Below are 7290 nucleotides of genomic sequence, written 5' to 3' on the forward strand. Positions count from 1 at the left end.
TTCTATTTTGCAATCTTTATGTGAATTTGTTGTTTAAAAATAGTAGTGGAAAACATAGATTGGAAAATCTTTATATATGGTTCAAAAAGGAAAACATTATTTTGTTTCGTTCATCACAGTTTTGGTATTACTAGTCTGGTTAAATCTGGAGTATTTTACAGTAGCATTGTAACTAAGGAATCAAATAGAAGTCTTTAAATTATGATCATCCATTAGTTAATGAAAACAAGGTACATTTAGTCAAGAGACTAGGAAGGCAGAATGATACTTATTCAAAATCTACTGATCAGACCTGAATGGATAGTCCATGCTTGTAGAAGGAAAGCAGGCTTCTGACAGTAGATAGCCATGGCAAGGGAGCTATGTGGGTAATATGAAAATAAAAGTAGGGGTAAAACTCCTCCTTTGTCCTCTCAGGTTTGATCAGGCAACTTTTACCACATGTGAAGAGACTCCATAGTTACTTGTTCCCTATTACATAAAATAAATAGCTAGCACTGATGAGAACTACTAGGTTGGGCATTAATTGGCTTACCACATCTAAACAGTCTTTGCTGGATGAGCAATTGTCAGCCAAATGGAGAACGGCTGATCTCTACTGCTCCTTGGAATGGGCTGAGCCTTGAAGTAGCTGAGCTGGCAGCTTCCTAGTTCTTTTCTTTCTTACAATGTTATATCTTTCCTTGTCAGTATTTTTCCTTATGAACTGCTGTCTACCTCCATCCCAACAATCTTACCTCTGTCTGCAGTTTTATCTTTCTTATCTCATTTGGCTCCAGGGTACGTGCTTTCTCTCAGCTCTCTCTCCACCTTGCAGTCTACTTAGGAGTATGAGCCAAGTTTATGCAGGTGTGCTGAATCAGACCTGGCCTTGGATCATAGGCAGCACAGCCCTAGAAGGAGAGTGACAAGGACCACAAACTACAAGGATTTGTCCTCACTTAATCAGGTACAGGAACTTTGCAGTTTGAGGAAAGCAGGACTTTGAGAATGATGAGAGAATAGGAAGAGAAATTCCTATAAATCCCTGAAAGGGATGGACATTAAGGCATTGACCCCCTGCTGTCTTATGCTTGGTTTCTGTCTGTATCCATGCTAAACTCAACAAGAAGTGAAGAGGGAATGCAAAAGAATTATAAGGAGAAGAACCTGTCTAGCCCTGAAACCCTCTTATTCTCAATAAGGCGAATTTTTAATTAACAGCTGTATGCAAATGCCCACACCCACCACATTATCAATTTGACCTCATGGAAGTTAAATTCTTCTATTATTTACCAAGTAAGTTTTTATTTATGTTTTAGAAAACAAATTAAATTTTAAATTATAGATTATCAATATTTTGTTTGTCCATACATCTATATCAAAATTTTCTCTGGATATAATAAAATCTGAAACCTGCAATTAGCACGTGTTGGATGTGCTTTAGATTTTGTAGAATAGATAAAGCTGATGTTCTAGACTAAGAAATTAGACTGCACTGCATTAATTATTTAGTTCAATAGTTTCCATTTTCATTAGTAAAAATACGTTTTGAGTCTTTCCTTTCTCTTACCAGCTCCAGGTACTTTACTTAAATCTAGTGTCTCCCCTAACTAGCAAACAAAATCAAAAATCAAAAACCCAGCAGATACTTCAATGAAAATGAACTTATCTTAAATACATGAAATTTTATGAAGCTGTAGACAGCAATTACACCACTGCCTTCTATTTTCTCAGGGTTACAAACAGATGGACTCTAAAATTAAAATTCAGTATTAGTATTGAGATAGAACAAAAATGTGCACTAGTCTTATTTCAGATATAATCTGTTGATACAAGATTGTTCCTGTCGTTAGCATTCCAATGTTCTTCTTCTATTCTTGCATTTGAAATCACATGCAGAAGATCACTGCTCAGAAACCAGGGGAGTAAAGGAAAAGATAAATACAAATAATGACCATGGCACCATGAAAGAGCATATGGTGTTGGAGATAGTATCTTTAAGGGTGTCATAGAAAGAGGTTTTTTCTGAAGTCCTTTTGACTTTGTTCCAGCCAAAGACTTGGTTATCTTACTGTCAAATGAGGTGCTCTTAGTCAAAAGGCAGATTCTTAAAATACTGACTCTGCTGCTTCCTGTTGCAGCTACTGTAACTGTGTGAGGTTATCTATGTTTTCTGTACAGTTTCTTGACTGTCTCAAGATACGATCCCCATGGTACACAATGACTTCAGCTGAAATTGTACTACTAATGAACAAGGTATCGTGATTCATGTACTGGGCATTAAATACTCCATCATGACACCATGCGTGCTCCCATCAACTTTTCTGCTCATGGAACCAGACCGAGGCCTCCATTGAACATTAATAAGAATTTAAGCCATTACTGTTTTTAATTGCTTATCTTAGAAATCATGTTGTGATGTTCTAAGCATGTCAGCATGAGACACTGCCTTGTTCCACGTCAGAAGCTTGATGTCTGAGCTATGGTAAATGTCAATATAGGTAATCACTGTTTCAATAAAACATTGCATCATTGGAAACAGCATTTTGGGATCACCACTTGTCGCCCCACATCAGGTTAGAAAGAAGCTCACACAGCTACTCACAAAGCTAGAGTTTTCAGTTATTCTAGTACTTCAGGGTCATTTAACAGCAGTTGTGTCTTTTCACTTGTTTCAGTGGGCTTACAAATCAATCTTCACTGTTGTTATGGGACATTCAAAAACTGTACACCTAACCTGGTCTACAGTCTTCTATGTATGGATTAACTCCAACCAAATGCTTAATGCTAGGACAACTTATCAAGTCTACCTGAGGTGAGGTCAAAGTTTCTGGCTCACTCATAAAGTGAGCTAAGTGACCATCTACTTGCCCAAGAGACGGGTGGGGTCATGGGCTTTTTCGTTTGTTTGCTGGAGTCAGGTAGATACAGTAGTCACATATAGAAAGGGTTAGAGACTTGAAGATCTCCCAGTCAAATAATATTTGCATTAATCACTTTACTGATTTTTAATTTTCTTGCACTGAAAATACATGCAGGTATAAAAATGTAAATGTGGAGATTTCTGACAAACACAATGCTACACAATGCCAATCAAAAAGGAAATGAAATTATACATGAAGCAGAAGAAAATTCCCTGTAACATTAAACTGTAGGGAATGATAAGGGAACTATAATTACATTATAGAAAGAGATGTAAGTTTTCTGCTTTAAAAGTGATGAGAATAAGACATTAAAACCTCGCAGATGGATGACAGATGACATAAAATAAAATGAGGTTTATGGTAATCAAACATGATGTTAGGTTGCTGCTGTTGTACTATGATTAGAGTATTGCATACAAAAAAGCTGAAATGACCAAAATCAACAAGGCAGTAAATTATAATTTACACGACTGACTGATTCATTCTGTGTCCTTGAGCAAATTTTTTGAGGACTAATTTTCAAAAGGTCAGACTTGTGACAAGGCATGTAAAAATGTACTCCCGTTTTCACATGTAATACATGATGGGGAGAAAATTGCCACAGACAGATAACCAGCTTTTTGCCTGAATTCAGTGTGAGTTCGCTTGAATCAAAACTAAGTAAAAGTCCAGGATTTGGCACGCAAATAGATTGCAGAAAAAAACTGCAAGACTGTTGGACAAACTATAATATTAAATACCTGTGGTCAACTTTCATTCCAAAGATTTCCAGTTTTTCATGGAGCTTTCCTAGTTAAGTAGTCCTCAGTTCCTCCTTCTGTTGAAAATATCTGATTATCTATCTAATATTTGATTATTATCCTATTTTTTTTTTTTAATATGCTTCAAGTTTGTATTTATTTGCAGAAAGAAAAATGCCTAGTGATTTGGGACAATCCGCGTGTGCAGCAGAACTAATTGGATGGGATTATTCATGGAGTTGATGGCATCATTACTACAGGAAGTTTAAAAAAGTTTGATGGCACAGGAGGGCCTTCCCAGGACTCTAAAGGCCTAAATGGAATGCATTATCTGCACTGCGTATGTCTACATCTCCAGTTGTATTAGGCCATATTCTATATCATTGTACATTGAATCGCAATAATAACAGATATACTGTATTTTAGAGGGGACAATTGAAGCTGACTATATGAATAGTGATGCAGCAAAGGAGGTGGAAATAACAGAAGTTTACTTTTCAGTGTTTTTAAGTTAATGGTGTCCACAGATCACATCGAGCCACAATGTCTTTCCAATAGTTATAAAAATAATACTGACTCAAATTACAGATGAAAAAGGTTAGTGTAATCCCCCTGGTGTCCAGCTACTTGAAATTCATCTCCCAGTAAGATTTTGGAGTTCACACCTAAAAATCTCTCTATGCAGAATGCATATACATATTTTATTTTCCATACTGTTAACTTTAATTGCTGTAGTCCATTTTCTTTAACAAGCTCTACCTCTGGAAGCAAGCTATCATAAACTGTTAATTCCAAACCCATGAGCATCCTTCTCTTGAGCATTTACTACAGGCTCCAGTTTTGAATTCTTTTAAAGTCATACTATGGTATAGCCTAGCAGTGCTAATTTTGAGCTGGATATTTGGCAAGATATTCCAGCACCTGGTTTTGAAATACTGAAATGGGATTTTGAACACTGAACTGCTGAGAACACTCAGCACACTGAGATTTGGCCTCTAGTACTAATGCTGATCTGGGGCTATGTGCACCTAATTATGGCCATATATTTACTGTGATAATAGAGTCTTCTGCCCTGGACACTTAGGTTCAGGTTTTCTGTGATCAGAAAGCTGAACTGAGAAATAGAAAATCCAGGTTAAGATCCATGCTGCGACAGATGGCTCTTGAAAAAATGAATTGAAAGTTGAAAGGCAAAATTTTTTAAAGATTAATTGGTAATCTCTGAAGATTCCTCCTCTTTGATTGGTGTTTTTCTTTCTAAACATGCTTAAACCTCTGGTTTCCAAATATAAATAAGGTACATGGAAGAGCATTCATTGACAATAGAGGCAGAAAACTTGTGCAAAATCAGAAATTTGAAAGTTTAGTTTTGATACAGAGAGGGATAGGGTCCACTAATCCTACTAAAAGTCCCAATATTATATATGAGCATGCACAGATCCTTGTAGATTCTTTGCTGCAATGTTTTTGGATTATCGAGTAGAAAATCATCTGTTGCAGACATTAATACTGTTGTGGTATTCTGATGGGGCTGATAGGAAGAATTTATGTGGAAGCAGGGGACATCTCAGCATTTCTACATAGAACCATAAAAATTGATGGCATTTTATATGTGATACCATCTGCTTTTTATGGGTTTTGTCTTCTCTGGATGTTTTTGTTTTTATTTATTCTCCTATGAAAATTCATTTCTTTAACGTTGAGCTTGTTAATAGGAAGAAAAAATATTGCGGTATATGTAATACATATAAATTATATTTATTTTATTTTAGTGGATTTTTTTCTGTTGAGAAACATAACTGAAATTTGCTGATTTTCAGAAGCACCTTATATCCTACTCCTGCTGTCTACCAAGGAAATTCGGGGCAGCTCCAATAATTAGTTCCCTGATTGCTACATTATGAGGAGGTTATTGACCTTATTGACATCACTCACCTTCTCTTTCAGCTCAAAGTGCACAGCCCACCCCACAATCAATCTCTCTCTCATATTTCTGTCCATAGCAGCAGGCATTATTGCTTGATGAGAACGTTGTAATCAAACCACAACAGCGTCCTCCAAACCTTGAACCTGTGCCCAGGCTGCGAGGCTGGTGCCTCCACTAATTAACTATTTTAAATTTAGCTGTCAAGTTTAATTAGGAAATCCATTGTCTCAAAATATGTGACCTGATAAAAGGAGACAATAAAAGCATCTATGAAAGTGTAAAGCTTCAGCTTTGGTTGTTTTGGTTTTGTTTTTTTTTTTGTTTTTTTTTTTTTTTTGAGCTCCAACTTCACATCAGTGGAAATTAAGGATGTGTGGTTCCTGGTGTTATGAGGTTCAGCACAGCCTTTCCACTTCTTCACTGCTTAACTCCTGACATCTGATGAGTGTCTTTTTATTGTGTAATCATGTAAACACGCAAGAAGAGAAACTGAAAGGGAGAACTGTACAGTTGTCTCTGCATTTTCTACTAACCAGCCAGATACATTAGCTTCACAAAGTGTGTGCTCAATGGGATCTTTAAGAACCTCTACAATCATTAAATCTAAATTAAGCTGCATGAAAGGAATAAGCAGTGTGCACTCTAGCAGTGCTAAAAGGCTGCAAACCATGTGCAGGATCTTAGAGTCTGTCCAAAGTCCTCTTCTGTCCCACTGCACCCTCAGTTCATTAATAAGCCAGTCCAAAGCTAGCTCAGCCTGTGCTGCCATCAACATGAGATTCACGCAATAGGTGTGTTGATGGACTGAGAAAATGATCAAACCACTCTAGACAAAGAGCGAACATGAAACCAGGCTTTAGCAAGGTCATTTTATCAGATCTCACATAATATCCATATGGCTATACTGGTGAGGTATGGACTAGAAAGACGGATAATCTGGAATACTCTGCTCAGTTCTGGGCTCCCCTGTTCAAAAAAGACAGGGATCTCGTAGGAAGAGACCAGTGGAGAGCTACAAAGACGATAAGAGCTCTGGAGCACCTTCCAGACAAGGAAAGGCTGGGAAACCTGGAACGTTTCATTCTGGAGAAAAGAAAGCTGAGAGGGGATCTCATGACTGTTTATAAGTAGCTAGAGTGCAGAAGCCATAGCTTAAAGCCATGTTGATGAACCCAGACAGCTTCTGGACTAGAATTTGTTTCCCCCTATGACCTAGATGGATTCCATTAGCAACCATCAGGCCAGAAGCTGAGTAAACCACCCCATGGTTGAAAAAGCCAAAATTCTTGCCATGGCACCAGCCTGTTAGCCATGCATTTATCACATTTTTTCCTTGTCCTCTCAGTATCCCTCCCTACCACTGAAGGGTCAGAAAGCACCACGTGTACCCCTGCTCCATCCACTAGCCATCCCAGTCCCATTAAGTCTTCCTCAAATTACCTTGCATTCACCATATGGTGCAAAATTTTTGTCAGTCAGTAGTCTGCATCAGCTATTTCACAGAACTTGTTCATATTCTTACTTGGGCCAACTGCAAGGTTATTTGAGCTGACCTATATACTCATACCCACATACCTCTAAAACAGAGTGTTCTAAAAATATCTTCCTAACTGTCTTAATTTAAATTCAGACTGTTTGGATTTCAATAAATGCAGTGTATTTTTTTCTTACATACGCACTGCTTTCCATGTCACAGAAACCATTCTTCCCGCTGTGT

At 37.5% G+C, this 7290-nt stretch overlaps 1 long non-coding RNA gene across 1 annotated transcript; it reads left to right on the plus strand.

Annotated features, from left to right (window-relative positions):
• The first annotated feature begins 861 nt into the window (after positions 1–861).
• LOC122159596 lies at positions 862–5306 on the plus strand. Its single transcript, XR_006168566.1, has 3 exons — positions 862–949; positions 2164–2238; positions 3813–5306. It is a non-coding gene; the product is annotated as an uncharacterized LOC122159596 (long non-coding RNA).
• Positions 5307–7290: the final 1984 nt, after the last annotated feature.

The sequence above is a fragment of the Centrocercus urophasianus genome, unplaced genomic scaffold, assembly GCF_019232065.1.
Source record: "Centrocercus urophasianus isolate 14NV4802_14NV808 unplaced genomic scaffold, USGS_Curo_1.0 seq_16, whole genome shotgun sequence".
Lineage (NCBI taxonomy): Eukaryota > Metazoa > Chordata > Aves > Galliformes > Phasianidae > Centrocercus > Centrocercus urophasianus.